The sequence below is a fragment of the Octopus bimaculoides genome, chromosome 3 (genome assembly GCF_046866305.1).
Source record: "Octopus bimaculoides isolate indiv1 chromosome 3, ASM4686630v1, whole genome shotgun sequence".
In the NCBI taxonomy this organism is placed as follows: domain Eukaryota; kingdom Metazoa; phylum Mollusca; class Cephalopoda; order Octopoda; family Octopodidae; genus Octopus; species Octopus bimaculoides.
Genome location: NC_142930.1, coordinates 157,238,561 through 157,256,163, shown reverse-complemented (window position 1 = coordinate 157,256,163; position 17,603 = coordinate 157,238,561). Strand labels below are relative to the sequence as shown.

The window sequence follows — 17,603 nt, the reverse complement described above, 5'->3', positions numbered from 1 at the left end:
TCTCTCTTTTTCTTTCTTTCTATTATCATTATTTCAAACATAGATATTTATAGATAATAACAACTTTATTTCCAAGCATACGTTTTCTCCATTCTTAAGGTGTATCTAAAGGAATACTATGTGATATTTTTATGACCATATGTATTTTGTTTTCTTATTTATAGAGTGTCTATGTATTGGAAAAACAGAAATTATATTTTAATTAATGAAAATGTTCTCCCCTACTGAGACTAAAGTAAAAGCTACGAAAATGCATTTAATCAATAAACATGTTATATATATATATATATATATATATATATATATATATATATATATATACATGCCAACATACATAGACACACGCGTCACACACGCGAGAATACACACACACGCGCACACAGACACACATATATGTACTTTCACATCTTTAGGAGTATCTCTCTCTCTTTCTCTACGTATATATATATATATATATATATATATATATATATATATATATATATATATATATATATATATATATATATATATATATATATAATGTGTGTATACATGTATATGTATATGTTTGTTATATATGTATGTGTGCTGTGTCTGTATATGCTTGGCTCGCTTTGTATGTGTAGTATATTCAATTTTTATGTATTTGTTTTTCAAACACCTTATATCGTGTGCAGCAGAAATATGACAATCAGCAATATATATAATAACAAGTTATCACGAAACATCCAACGCAATTCTTATTAAACACCGATAACATTATTTTATGGTTGATTTTATAGCTTCATGAACTAATATTGACGGTAACGTCTCCGTTTACTTACCGTTGTTATCGTGTATGTCTGCCATGAGATTGATATTAGCGAAGATAAAAGTGAAACGTACAATATTCTTTATTACGCTTAATACATTATATGGCTGTTTCGAATTCGCATCGAGATTGGATTGAATCTTTATCCAGAATATAGTATTATCATTTACATAATAGGCTCAACTCAATTTACTAACAGTTTCTTTCGTTTATTATTACTTTTTTTTTTACTTAGGATAATGATATGAGGTTTTTAATGGAATTAGATGATGTCGCTTCACAACGCATTTCATTACAAGGCGACACCTTGTCCAATCTCAGCTGTGCATTCAATGGGGGTGGGGGGAATTTGCAGATTCCTTAGAACATTGGCAGATAGCATAACTGAGTTCGGTTCTTTACACTTTGATTCAGTTCCCACTAAGCAATTATTGCATATCATAATCTCATCTTACACATCAAGGCACCGCTCTAGGGCGGCGGAAGCATTTATGGAACGCCTAAAACGTCAGGTAGAACGCGTTAGAATATTCATTGCACTTCTTTGAGTTCTGAATTCAAATTTCACCACAGTCTTTTTAAGGCCGAGAATCATTTCATTTTTTTTTTATGGTTTAAAATCTCCACTTGCCAGTTAGCTGTCTTTAAGAAGGACCACTGCTACAATCATTCGGGTCTTCGATCTTAACCTACTTAACTTCCTCTCTTCCAGGAGTCCCGAAGGCTTGTAAAGTTTATGCGCAATGTAGAAGCTATTAAAACATAGGCGGCGAATGAATGACTTGTCGTTCGAAGGTTTACCTAGCCATTATATCGATTAGGGTTCAGAAAGTGTATTTTACAATAGCGTGTTTTCGCCATATTCTCATGAATGAAATTTAGTACACGGGAATCATGTGACATTCTTTTGAAAAAACCGTTACTGTTTAACATTGGCAGATATCCATCACTAAGGCTTCGCAGTACTGAATGGTTCTTAAGTATGTTTAACGGACTTCATTCAGTTAAATGCCTGAATAGCCAGGCCTATTACGTTCCATAAAATTTCTTTCTATCATTCAGGAAATTCTTGAAAGTATCACTGGCGCTTTCCAAAGATCAAGAAAGGAAGGAATGAACGGTAAGTTATCGCGATAGTGTCGGTAACATTCCGGAAGTTTATTAATTGAAGTCTACATCCTTCAAAATAAGCAAAATATACAGAACAATATATATATATATATATATATATATATATATATATATATATATATATATATATATATAGAGTCACCCATACACAAGTACAACGCAACATATATATATATATAGAAGGAAAGTAGCAAACATTATAGATATATGTCTCAAATATTAACTCCATTCAAACCGAGGTCACTATCCGCTTTCAATTTCTATTTGCGATTCTGGTAGTTCACAAAAATGCTACATTCTTCCAAGGAATATACTCTCTGTGTTATGTACCTTCCATCTAGTACTGAGAAAATATATAACCTTTCTGCTAAAGGTACAATGCCTGAAATTGAGGCAAAGCCGATTGCGGTGGAATTTGAACTCAGAACCCGAATGCTAACAATTCTTATTTCTTTATTGCCCACAAGGGGCTAAACATAGAGGGGACAAACACGGACAGACAAAGGTATTAAGACGATTAAATCGACCTCAGTACGCAACTGGTACTTAATTTATCGACCCCGAAATGTTGAAAGGCAAAATCGACCTCGGCAAAAATTGAACTCAGAACGTAACGGCAGATGAAATACTGCTAAGCATTTCGCCCGGCGTGCTAACGTTTCTTATTTCTTTATTGCCCACAAGGGGCTACGCACAGAGGGGACAAACAAGGACAGACAAAAAGATTGAATCGATTACATCGACTCCAGTGCGTAACTGGTACTTCATTTATCGACCTCGAACGGATGAAAGGCAAATTCGACCTTGGCGGAATTTGAACTCAGAACATAACGGCAGACGAAATACCGCTAAGCATTCCGCCCGGCGTGCTAACGTTTCTGCCAGCTCGCTGCCTTATTGGGAAAATATATATCATCAGTTAGTCGCTAATGCTTTGATTATAAAGAATTAAATAACAGACAATGAAATGTAGGTTCCGAGAAACTCGTGTCCCTTTCAGTAAATGTTTTAAGAAAATTAGAAAATTGTGTTGAATTCTAATGTTTTGAAGATAGACTGTGGATAATAACGAAATTTACATTATTTATGAACGTATTGATTAAATGGATTTACTACCTTATTTTCTTCGGGCTGTTCTTTATACAAAGCGTCAGTATTTACGTCTGTCCACGGAGTGCAATCTTATCTGAATCTGCAAAATGTACCCGCTGGTATAATTAAATTATCATTCTAAGCAACGGATAAATTAATTTAAAAAAAGCAACTTATTATATACGTACAATCTCAAATCATTGAACGAAACAAATTCGCGAATATTAGAGAAAAACTTGCTACTTATGTATATCAATCTCATTACCACTATCATGTTAGAAAAGGTTTGACTAAATTCGAAGTAAACACTGTGAAATTTCGCAGCACAGGGCGTAATTTTATTATGATCTAAATATTTTATTAAGCATACGTCCCAAGTTGTCTCTATAATAGCTACTAACACACTGCATCACATTTCACACAACTGTAATCAGACGTTTTTGCCAGGGATGTTGAGGAAAATGACGATACCCCCCCCCCACACATATATATTTATATATATATGTATATATATATATATATAATATATGTATATATACATACATATATATATATATATATATATATATATATATATATATATATATATATATATATATATATATATATATATATATATATATATATATATATATATATGCATATATGGGTACAGGACATCATCAACAATAAACAACATGAAATACGAAAACAAATGAGTTAAATACGCAAATAACGAGAGGGAAAGAGGGACAAGTAATACAAAGAATGACCCTGCATCAGTTGTCGGCTGTCTATCTACTCCTCATTTCGAGCATTCAACGACAGTATGAGACTTCGAAGACAGTTGCTCCCATAAATACCAAAATAAAATTTGGGATTTATGGTGGGTCAAAGTTTGGAACAAAAACAGGACGGTGGAGACATACAAGGAAACCAAACGAAAACAAACATGGAGGGTCTTTAGACTTGAACGACGGGAAAAATAGTGAACGCTGAAAGAAATATTTTCGTTGAGAAGATAAAGGATAGGAGAGAGATATGGGGGACGTCCAATCCTTAGAAAATCCATGCAAGAAAGATGTATATATATATATATATATATATATATATATATATATATATATATATTGATCACAGGAACGTTAGACAAAGTGTTTTGCTCAGCATCCCAACACACCACGCGGTCCAGGAATTGACCCCCCCCCCACATACCCTCATATGCATATATACATATACACCTATATGCATAAGTAATGACGTTCATAGTCATTCTTAAGAGACTTAATAGATTCAGGTAATCTCGAATGGGAGTATGATAATCACTGTTGTCTTGTTTGTGGACAAAGCATTTTTATCATAGACTCGATTCATTGAAATAAGTCAAATATGAAACACCGTAGTGTTTCGACCTGTTTCAAAGCTAATAAAGGTTAGTGGGCTAAACAAGAATTGCAGCTCTTGTTTATAGAAATCAGCGAACAGCTTGTTTAATAATGGTTTCAAATTTTGGCAAAAGGCCAGTCATGTTTAAGGAATTAGGTAAGTAAATCGATTACCCCAGTACTCACGAACGTAAGTACGCACGAAATGCTACTCTAGATTATTTAAAAATGCGTGCTGGTGTCTGCTAGATTGATAGAAAATCGTCACCTGGACGGTGAACTGGGAAAAGCACCACAGTGATGTAGATATTAATTTTATATACGTTCCGGGAATTTACTTTAACCGAAAGGCAAAAACCTTTTCAGCAATCCCTCGTATATGACTAAATATCAATAGTAACTACAAGAAAATTATGTTCTCTAGGTACCGCTTTGTGAACCAAAAAGACACGCAAAGTTAGAATACATAACAATTTTTCTTAGACTTCGAACACATTTACATTTCACACAAAGATGATGTTTCTCGAATGAAGAATCTTTTTATAGCGACATCTCGAGCGGAGGCAATGGGTATGAGCGGGAAATAGATCCGAATATTTAATATGGCATCGCTAAAGATAAACCTCTGTCAGGACGTGGTATAGAGTGAATAAATGAATAACTTGAATGATTTCTTCTAGTCCAAGAAATCGATCTTAGTTTTTCTAAGTTATTAAATTTAACTTTACAGGTTTTATTTGTTTTTATCCTGTATTCAAGTCTATTCAAACGAAAAGTACATTACAAGGTCACACGCAGTCCGAGTGAAATATTAAGATTAAGTTCATATGTAATCCTCTCGTTTATCTATCTATCTATCTATCTATCTGTGTCTGTCTGCTTGTCTGTTACGCACAAATGTACTCATATACATATGTATAAGCTATATATATATATATATATATGCATCTGTGTGTGTGTAACTATATACAAATATATATACATACATATATATATATATATAACTGTGTAGTTATATATACATATATATATATATATATATATATATATATATATATATATATATATATAACTACACAGACACACAGACACACACACTCATATATACATATGTATGTATATATATATATATATATATATATATATATATATATATATAACAGGCACACACATATATGTAGATATGAGTATAAAGTTTTGCCATCTCTCTCTCTTTCTTTCTGACATACGTATATATGTATATATACGTGTGTGCGTGTGTGTGTGTGTGTTTTTGCGCGCGCGCCTGCATGTGTTTGTCTATAGAATGATTCTGAGAGAAGAAATCAGATATGTTTACGATAATGGAAGGCTTAAGTTATCAAGTATGACAAGGGCTATCGTAATGTCTATTCCCTGGAGCAACCAATATAGAAATGGATGGAAAGTCAATATATCTATTCAAAGATTAAAACAGTAAGTGATGGAAGCATTGAAGTAAAAGAATGATTTTAATGATGACGATGATGATGATAAATGATGATGACACAATTATTTCCACTAAGAATATTATTATTATTATTATTATTATTATTATTATTATTATTATTATTATTATTACTATTTCCTTTCCTTATAACTTTATTTCAGCTTAGTACCGGGCATTCTCCGGAGGCCAAGAGTAGCAAGGGCACTTTTGTTTTGCTATGCGTGCTAAAAGTATCACCACATTTATTCCATCTTAGATGGAGCGTGCTTTCCTTAGTATATGGGCTGTACCCACCGAGGTTGTCTTTTGTCGTTCATGGAGATGAGAGTTACTAGGGAGTTGCTTGATATACTTCGCAGCTCCCTTCTTTATCATTCCCAACGCACCACTTACTACTGGTATTATCTTAGTAGTAAGCTTCCACATTTGTGTGATTTCAGTTTGCAGACCTTTATAGTGAGAAAGCTTTTCGTATTCCTTTCTTGAGACATTTTGATAATTGTGGGAAAGACATATCTATTAACAGACAAGCTTTTCTTTTATTGTCCTTGATCACAATGTTTGGTCGACTGGAATCAGTTTTCCTGTCTGTTTATATTGTGTAGTTCCAAAGGATGGTGACGGCCTTGCCATTTACTACATCCTCTGGATGTGCCTGTACCACTCATCGTGGGATTTAATTTTGTAGTATTTACAAGCATTCCAGTGTATGTACTGCCCTAGTCTGTCATGTCTTATGAGGTACTCCTTTTCAGCGAGGATTGTGCAGCTAGAAACAACATAATCAACTGTCTCTGTGAATTTCCCGCAAATTCTGTACATGAGGACAGATCCAACTTTAAGGACGTTTGCATGGCCGATTCTGGTAGGTAAGCTCTGATCTTGATCTGTAATAACGAAACCTTCTGTTTTCTCTTTCAAACCTGTCCCTTGTAGCCATTGGTGTGTTAGATTTTGATCAATATCTGGCTTGGATAGGTGGTTAGGGTATTTTCCATGCAGGAGTTTGCTTTTCCTGTTGTCTTCGATATTATTCATGCAAGCCTCCATTACTTTTTGTTTGATGTTTTTTGCATCAATGCTAGGTTTGTTACTATTTGGACCTCGTTGATCTTTCTGATTGTTAATTTCTAAATCAGAGGAAACAAGTGTAGGTCTATCAGTATTTGGGTATCTTTGGTCATTCATATTGTTAACTTGTAGGCCAAGAAACTTTTTAAATTTGTTAATAAGGTTCATAGCTGAAGCTTGCTTGGAATCTTCATGCTTCAGTGCAGGTCGTAAGAGCACATCATTTGCAGGAGTGGCTGTGTGGTAAGTAGCTTGCTTACCAACCACATGGTTCTTCTACTATAGCCTCGGGCTGACCAAAGACTTGTGAGGGGATTTGGTAGACGGAAACTGTAAGAAGCCCGTCGTATATATGTGTATGTAGATATATATGTTTGTGTGTCTGTGTTTGTCCCCACAACATCGCTTGCCAACCGATGCTGGTGTGTTTACGACCCGTAACTTAGAGGTTCGGCAAAAGAGATCGATAGAATAAGTACTAGGCTTACAAAGAATAAGTCCTGGGGTCGATTTGCTCGACTAAAGGCGTTTTTCCAGCATGGCCACAGTCAAATGACTGAAACAAGTAAAAGAGTATGTTCCGGGGTCCATGTAATCGACTCACCCCCACTCTCGAAAGGCATTTTTTTCTGCTACGTAATGTTTCTCCCAAGCTGTCAGCATCCGTCAAAATACATATAATTTCTTTCCTTTCGACTATGGGCAGAAGGGCCGAAATTTATGCGGAAAGTGCCAGACAATTACTTCGACCCCCGCCCATAACTGGTACTCATTTTATCGGCCTCATAAGAATGACAGGAAATGTTGATAGCAGAGGAACTTTAATTCAGAAGGTAAAAAGCCGGAACAGATACAGATAGCATTTTGTCCAGCGTGATAATAATTCTGCTAGCTCACCGCCTTAACAACAGTAATAATATAACGCGAAATATTAAATCTGGTTCCATAAAATATTCACAAGATTATATCATTAGATCGCTGTGAAATAATAAAGGATGGAAAGAGAAATGAAAGAGAATATCTCCAAAGAGTACAAGAGAAGGAACTCGAATCAAAATTAAATGGAGAGAATATTATCAAATCAATGAATACATGGGCCATGCCAGTATTATTATCAAATCAATGAATATTATCAAATCATTGAATACATGGGCCATACTAGTATTATTATCAAATCATTGAATATTATCAAATCAATGTCAATGAATACGTGGACCATTTCAGTATTAAGATACTCTGCTCCTTTTCTAACATATACACAGCTACAAAACATGGAAGAACCAAAGGCCGCTCACAATGCACAACATTCACCATCCTAAAAGTAATTTCGACAAACTCTACATTGCAAGAAAATGAAGTAGGCACAGGATTGCTAAACGCAGCAGATACCGTTAGTACGGTGATATTGGGTTTGTAAAAGTATGCTCTACGCAGTACAGAAAGAATACTATGGCCGGCTTGAAAAATTCAAAACGTTACTGAAACAGTAGAAGTCAACAATAGTAGGAAGATCAACAGGAGAAATAGATGGAAAAGAGAAGGAATTATATGGCCTATTCATGCAACAAGCTAAGGATGTTGGAAGTAAAGAGCGGCAGGTGTATCTCAAAGATAAAAACTTGAAACGAGAAAATTAATCACTAAATAAAGGAGCAAGCCATTAAAACGAAATTTTTCAAGGAAAAAATACGCAAATTGCAGTCAGAGGGCAAAACATACAAGAGGTGTATGATAGACCGAACGTTTGAAATTATTAAAAGTTTCTGAGATTTGGGTGTTTAGTTTCCCATTTGAATGGATGCAACTATATGCTGTAACGATCTAGCGTCTAAAGAGAGAAAGAACCAAGCTGCTTGTAGATAGCCCTCACCCACCAGTAGCAATTACCAATCCACTCGAAATCTTTGGATGGATATAAACTAACTTGTGTCACGCCAAAACCAGATCTTTGGTCAGACGGATCAACAGTGTATTGCATGAGGTGGAAGCTGTCACAGATAGTTCTGTCGGGGATCGAACAGATTTGCACTTCCGACAAGTACCAATCTCTTGGTGGGCATCTATGCTCAAAAATTTAACTCTCTGTTGAGCAGAATTATGAGCCTCAAGTTTTCTATCAAGTTTTCTTTGTCCTTGTTCTTTCTTAACAGCATCACCTTCTTTGCTTACGCAATGAGGAATATTCCCAGGCTGCTATGATCTTCAGTAGGCATCTGTCAAGATGGCATCAAAAGAGAACTCGTAGTGAATACCTCCCAATCGCAGCTATTTATGCCCCAGTTATTCATCGCATGTTCTTCGGCAAGCTACAACTGGGAAATCACACCCCAGGCACTTCAGTCCACCAGAAACTTTGTTGTAGCTTTGCTACCACGCTGCAATTCGAACAGGTTTTGTGCCTTCATTTATCTCATCACTGGCAGCCTGTCATCGATTACACATTTTGCATCTTTTGTGTTGAAGATATTGTTGAGAGCTTCTCTCCTCGCTTGCACATCGAATATGATGCTTCTTCTACGAGCCTCTCCTAAATGGTTAACTAGTCCCTTCAATTCTCTCTCCCTATCTCTTTGACACAACCAATCAAAATGACTCTAATATTGCTTGTCATCAAACCCCGCAGCTATTGATAATGATTCTTGTCAGTTTTTGCTTAAGAAGTAAACTAATTCGGTCTCTGAGTTATGTCGGTAAAAAAGCACTGAAATGAATATTCCAATAGCCAAATCCTAGTCTATCAGTTTCTTTAAAGTTCATTGTAGGGGACACAAGTCTGTGGCCCGTGTAGAGAACTATCAGAAGCATTTCATAACTTACTTTGATCCTATCTATGAAACTAACGAAAACTAGTATACAATAGTATGCAGGCGCAGGAGTGGTTGTGTGGTAAGTAGCTTGCTTACCAACCACATAGTTCCGGGTTCAGTCCCACTGCGTGGCACCTTGGGCAAGTGTCTTCTACTATAGCCTCGGGCCGACCACAGCCTTGTGAGTGGATTTGGTAGACGGAAACTGAAAGAAGCCCGTCGTATATATGCATATATATATATGTATGTGCGTGTTTGTGTGTCTGTGCTTGTCCCCCCAACATCGCTTGACAACCGATGCTGGTGTGTTTACCATGGAATGGTACACATTTGATGTTGTTCTCACAAGGATTCTTGCTAGTCGCATATTTGAAATTGTTGACATGTAGGTGCCTTCATCTGAAATGAAAAGTTTGTCACTGTTTGACCGTAAAAATTTCATAAGCCCTTCGTTCTCCTTTCGAAAAACTATGTACCTTAGGGATTCGTTAATAGGTCGTTGTAAAGTTATAGAGGCATACAATAAGACAGTTAATTCCTTTTAGGTTCATGTTCTTATGAAACATCTTATACGTATAGGATGCAATTGATACAATCTTTGGAAAAAAATATACACTTCGAAACTATTTTCTTTGCTTTAAATTTGTCTGGTATCTTGAGATCTCTTAGCTGTAATGTTCTTTTTACTCTTACAAGAAGTAAACAAGCTTATCTGTAGAACCAAATCGAAAAACTAATCTATCTATAAATACTATCTATATGTACAATATCATTATAACTGCCATGCCGTACGTCTATGATTCTAGAGCTTCATAGCATTCATATTTGAAAATCAAGGAAGCCAGAGTCCCTGTAAACGAAGTATACTAGTTTCTCCCATGAGCTGTGAATTCTCTCTATCGCGATCCGTCTCTGTCTGCATATATCTATATAGTCGTGTGTGTGTGTGTGTGTGTGTGTGTGTGTGTATGCGCATGTATGTATATATAGTCATACTTAATTTAACACAATCTTTGTAATTACCTTATGAATAAGAAAAAATGATAAAGAAGTTGCTTCCATAACAGTTTATCCTTCCAATTTTGTTCCATAGTTTATCACTTCAATGAATAATTTAAAATGTTTTACGTATGATATATTACGTCCTTCATTTCTTTTAATAATTAAAGCAATACAGAGGTAGAGCGAAGCAGTATAATATTAAAGATCGTTAATGTTGATTACTTCCACGTCGGACCTGTTTAAGAAAACTGAAGATAAACATTTTGTACCAATCTTGACCTTTACTGTAAACTCCCACCATCGTTGTGAAGCGATGGTGGGAGGACAAACACAGACACACAAATATACACACACACACACACACACAGAGACACACACACACACACACACACACACATATATATATATATATATATATATACGACGGGCTTCTTTTAGTTTCCTTCTAACAAATCCACTCAGAAGGCTTTGGTCGGCCCGAGGTTATAGCAGAAGACACTTGCCCAAGGTACCACGCAGTAGGACTGAACCCAGAACCATGTGGTTGGTAAGTATGCTACATACCACATATCCACTCCTTGGACTTTCTCCACATACGTAAATGATGCTTTTCATACAAGTCTCCTCCGCTGATCTGAGGGCTACACTGCATAATTCTACTAAGCAACCCAGACTTTGGGCTATTTAAAATCAACACAATATTAAAAAATATAGAATAAGCAATTACTACTTCCTAATGAATAACTCTCTTGTCTAAAAACTAGTGAAGGTGAACTGGGAAAATAATTTTGACGACAAACTAAAACATGCCTTTAAAATCTTTAATGTTTAAAACGCTATACCTCCACAACTATAAGACGGCGAGCTGGCAGAAACGTTAGCACGCCGGGCAAAATGCTTAGCGGTATTTCGTCTGCCGCTACGTTCTCAGTTCAAATTCCGCCGAGATCGACTTTACCTCTCATCCTTTCGGGGATGAGTACCAGTTACACACTGGGGTCGATGTAATCGACTTAATCCCTTTGTCTTTGTTTGTCCCTTCTATGTTTGGCCTCTTGTGGGCAATAAAGAGTTATATACCTCTACAACCAGCATGCACTGATGGTGCATTATCTACAAATATTCCTAGTTACTGAAAAGGTGTAATAATGCTTACACTGTCATGTTTTACATCGGATTGTTGCTGTCTGGTTGCAATGATCAAAGAGGTTTAGGCATTTGAGGCTTCTTCAAATTACTGCTTATTTCGTTTTTTCTTCTTTGTTCTGAATACATAATGACTTGAAAGCCTTCCTTCACAAAAGGACCTGTGTGGTTGTTGTCACATTTGCCTTTTATTAACCCCGTATACTTTACGTTCCAATGTTTTTACGTTTCAATGTTCTCCAGGCAGCTGAGAGTAATCTGAGAATCAGAACACGCGAAATGCTACTAATCCTTGGAGTACAACGTGGTGTCATGTATCAGCAATTTAATATGCTATACTTAACCCACACAGATCACAAATGCGGCAAGAAGATTGGATATTTAAATGGGAATCCGATTTCTCATATAACTAAACTAGTTGAAACCATATCGTACGGATGGAGAAAATCAATAATTAGATATTCTACTATTGAACTAACACAGATATAATTGCGACTTCACATGATTTGAAAGCATACAACCAGGTTTATCATGATCTTTGTTTTATTTCCGTGTTTCAGCTGTTTTGTTTCATTTATATTACTTGTAGATCTTGGGAATATCAGCAATGCAACAACTTTCAACTTTTTTCCTTGCAGAATACATTTTATGTACCGAAATTTTCTGATAAGAATATTTTTGTTTATATCTGAATATCATATTCCATTTTAATGCAGATTGGTCCATCTAGCTATGATATGCTTGATTTAGTAGAGTGAATAATATCATGTATTTGTATGATTATGTTTTTATTTCAGCCTTTTCGCTCTAAATATTCCCATAATTTTACGTTTCGTCTTCGCTTCCATACAGAACAGCAAACGTCTTAAGTAGCTTCCTCGGTTGGTGAGTGCAAGATAACTGAAGATTATTGAGCTAAAGAAAATACACGGAGCAATTCAAATCAGAAAATCAAGTTACATGAAAAGAAAATAATATTTGCAAATGTGACAAAAGACATCTCCGAAATCGCAAATATATTTACTTACTATTGTCTTTGTTCGTTTCATTGGAGTGCAGCCGTCTGGGACACCACCTGGGTTTAGTTGAAGAAAGCGACACGAGAACTCATATTTTCTTTTATATATATATGCATATATATATATATATATATATATATATATATATATATATATATATATATATATATATATATATATATATATAAGAATTTGCACCATTGTCTCTGACCCAACCACTCGAGAAATACGCTTACACGATCTCAAAAAAACACTGTTACAACGCCAATATCCCTCCACACTCATAGATCTTGGAATAAAACGTGTCAAGGAACTTGACAAAAACACACTAAAAACCAACCAACATAATAACACACCCAACCCCCAAATACTTCCATACATCTCCACCCATAACCCCAATAACATCGAAGCATTCACCACAATTAAACAAAACCTCCCCTTACTCACCACAGACCCGAAAATGAACAATATCATTAATACACACACAAAGTCCTTAAATGCAAAAGGCAACACAAATCTTTGAAAACATTATTAACCAATTCCAAACTACATACACCACTTCCACCCCCATCAGTTAAAAAATGTGCACGCCCTAATTGCGGCACCTGCCCCTACCTACTTGAAGGCTCTGAATTTACCTTCAAACGAGGAACAAAGTTTAAAATTAAAACCAATTTCTCTTGTTCCTCGGGTAACCTCATTTATGTCCTTACTTGTGCAGGTTGCCAAAACTTCTATATCGGACAGACGAGCCTCCCATTACGTAGAAGAGTAGCTGTCCATAAGGAACAACTAAACCTCCCTCAATACCGCCAAATTCCACTCAGTGGCCACATAGACTCTTGCGCCAGAAACAAAAACCCTAAATTCATTATATTCCCTTTCTATCAATGCAAAGACAGAATCTCCACACAAGAAAGAATCAACAAGGAGAATCTTTTCATAGAGAAATTCCAACCATTTCTTAAGACACACACCCCTCAGTGACCTTATTTCTCTATGAACAGACACAAACTTCCTGTTGGGAAAAAAAGAGTTCATAACTCTAACTAAAAACACTTGTCTCCCCTTACACACACTTCCTGTTTTGACACCACATTTCCTGCTTAACACAAACTTTTAACCCCTTTTTTTAAACCTAACAAAACTCTCAACTCTCATGCATCCTTATTTTTCCTACCAATTTATACATGAACTACTATTGAACTACAAAAGCTCAAAAACAATATAATGTATGGGTATATTTATTTTTTTATATATTATTGTTTTATATATTATTATTTTCTTCATTTTGTACTTTTTTGTACTTCTTTGTAAAAAAACATTTTCATTCTCCTTCTTCTTGATAATTTGCTTCATCGCAATGAAAACCGGTTAGAAAAAATCTTTATTAAATTATGCTTCCAGTTCAGCATTCTGACTTTTTTTCATTTTCCTATATATATATATATATATATACGTACATGTGCGATACGACTCGTTTCGATGCAGTTTCCGTCAAACAAATACACTCAAAATTCATTGATCGGCCCGAAGATGTAGTAGAAGACGCTTGTCTAAAATGCTATGCAGTGGAGTTGAACTCGGAACTACGTGACTGCAATGCGAGCATCTCAACCACATCACCAGCGAAGTGCCAGAATACGAGTAGCAAGGGCAGAATGATGTGTTTAGAAGACGAAGGGAAGAAAAAGAAAAAAAAATATCTCCTTATCTTTTGTCAATATCTCACAATACCGGAAACCTATAATAAATTTTAGAAACAGTTTGGTATTAGGCTTGCAATCCATAGGGTTGCAATAGATAGGCTTGGAATGCACCTCTTTTTCTTTCATATTAAAAACATTTTCTGTGCCGATAATATTTAATTTAACCTAAACATCGTATAACTAAATTTGACATGTTTATATACTGCAATACTCAGATGTCTATAACTCAATAAAACCAACACGATATCATTAAAATTCAAACATTTTTATTTGTAGCACATAAAAATTTTACGATGCACCTCCATCTAATAAAAGCATAAATTTGATTAGTTTTCTATTACAAGAAGGCTTAAAATTCCCAAACGTTATTTTAAAATGAACGCATCGCAAATGCCATACGTGCATTTCTTTTTAGTTATGACTCATCAATATAGTTGTTACCTAATATGCTCATCACACACGACCATATATAATCACCGCACGCTTACAAGCACGTGTGCGCACACACTTATACACACACATACGCACGCACACACACACGCACACACATACGCATATATAAGCATGTATTATATGTGTACAAGTTTGGATTTAATAATTTCATTTTTAAAACACCATAGATAATTTTCTTTTGCTTATGAAAAAGAAAACACTTTGCCATATCAAATATTAATTTTATACATCGCATTACAGATCATTATATATATTTATATCTTTCCTATGCGCTGAGATTTTGATTATTCTACCCATAATAGATCTTGACCTGTTCGCACATTTCTTTATATTACTACAGGCTGTTGAATATTTCCTACACACACACACACACACACACACACACACACACACACACACACACACACACACACGGTTTTCTAAATAACTGTCGTCACCAACACACAGTTACACCGACATCAAACCACGACACAACGTGACCTTTCTCAACCAATCGCAGCCCACCTTACGGTAATAACAATCAGCTTCTTTCATTCAAATTCTAAATGGCTGACGATTAGCACCACGCTTGAAACTCTCGGAGTAACGACGAATTTGAATGAAACTGTTTTCATACATACATGTAACTACCAATAAATATGCTGAGTGCCCTTATTTCATTTGTCCACTCACTATTCTTCTTTTTTCTTACTGTTTTCCCTTACCGCTAACTCCTAAAGGATTTTTAAAAAAATTCTAACTGAGTTGTTATTCCTTCTCTGTTTATGTCCCCTTTTTCCTTTCTGTAGAAGAGCGTAGGCTCGAAACATAAAAGATTTTCTCACCTTCCCGAGCGTTAAACTAATACATCTGCTTGTTGTTTATACACCTCTCTTCGTCTTTCGTTCTTCTGTATATTTCAACTAAATATTGTACCCTCACGTGGTCGCACCAGTTTTATCCTGCTTTAACCTCCTACAGTTTGGACTTACTTCTACCTGAACTTTCTGTACCTCTCCTCATCTACACACCAGCATTCCAACCGGATTAATACTTTATATACAAAATAATATACCAACACCAGTGGTCAAGCGATGATGGTGACGCCTCAAGCACCTACACTCACACACACATACAGAATCACGCACACACACACGTGAATGGCTTGTTTTGATGTCGTCATTATCATCAAAAACGTCATCCTCCTCCTCCTCCTCCTCATCATCATCATCATCATCATCATCATCATCATCAACAACAACAACATCATCATCATCAATATCATCATCAGCGTCCTCGTCGTCGTCGTCATCATCATCATCATCATCATCATCATCATCATCACCACCACCATCATCATCATCATCATCATCATCATCATCATCATCATCATCATCATCAACAACAACAACATCATCATCAATATCATCATCAGCGTCATCATCATCATCATCATCATCATCATCATTATCATCATCATCATCCGACGGTTCGATATGAGGAGACCATTCAAGGATCTGTGCTAGTTCGCATTCGTTTCTACATTTGAATGCCCTTCCTAAAGCCACACATTTATCAACATTTCCGTACATTGAAAATATGATCGCAAACACTCGCCAACCTCTTGCGTTGGATACTGAGCCATGCACTCGCCTCCCGAGGTTCTTAATCAGACAGCTATACACGCTTCTATTAATTTATAATTCGAAATGGAAGTATTATAGCTCCAACCAAGAATTGAAACCCAGTGGAAGTCGTTGCATGTATTTATAACGAGCAGTGGATGCTATGCAAGGACGAATAAGAAAGAGTAAAGTCTTTTGTTGAGGTAATAATGGATAGCTGAGCCTGTGAAACCGGAATCCTTGTCGTCTTAACCGACAGAATGCGATACACTTTGGAAATATCGCAGAAGTGGACTGACACCCACTTTTCAACGACATCGAGGCTATTGAGAGTGAAGTAAAACATGAATTTGAGGAGCTGCGAAAGCTGTTGGAGGAGGATAGGTGTTTATACCGCGGCGTAGGGAAAAAGCATTTCGTTTGCGGTTGATTGAAGAAGAATTAATAAGTTAAAATTGCTTGGCTTAGTACATCAGATATGTTGCCACCGTTTTTACTCCAATCATTTTATAGATTCCATATAAGCGATCAGCTAACATCAATGATGCTTGATGCAACTCAAAATATATGCTCATAAATACCTGCATAGTAATTCTGCAATATTTAAGTGGAACAAAATGTATGAATTCAGAGTTTAGTTTCATCAAATAGCATTTAGATATGATTAGATACGCATTGATATAAGCAAATATGCAGATATGATGTTAACAGATAATAATACATCTTCATATTAGTAAGTGCGTATATATGTCAGTACAGGAAAATTGAATGCAATTTGGTGTATCTGAATGAATAGACAATACGTATCGTATCTATGATTCATTTATCCGGTGTGTTTTATATTAAAACGACAGACGCGATATTAATCAGCTGTTTTACATTAATAATGCTTGTGAAGTCGTTCCAGTATGGAGAAATGTGTTTTCATAAAAAGTGTTCAACAG

The 17,603-nt window shown here is 35.7% G+C and overlaps 1 long non-coding RNA gene across 2 annotated transcripts; it reads right to left on the bottom strand.

Moving 5' to 3' along the window:
- Positions 1 to 1,120: 1,120 nt before the first annotated feature.
- Positions 1,121 to 16,145, bottom strand: LOC149136777 (uncharacterized). 2 transcript variants are annotated; one of them, XR_016240943.1, is made up of 4 exons: positions 15,880 to 16,145; positions 12,903 to 12,949; positions 3,041 to 3,116; positions 1,121 to 1,972 (listed from the first exon to the last, which is right to left on the bottom strand). It is a non-coding gene; the product is annotated as an uncharacterized LOC149136777 (long non-coding RNA). The 2 variants fall into 2 exon arrangements; XR_016240942.1 differs by lacking the exons at positions 1,121 to 1,972; positions 3,041 to 3,116 and adding an exon at positions 11,558 to 12,789.
- Between the last annotated feature and the right edge of the window lie 1,458 nt (positions 16,146 to 17,603).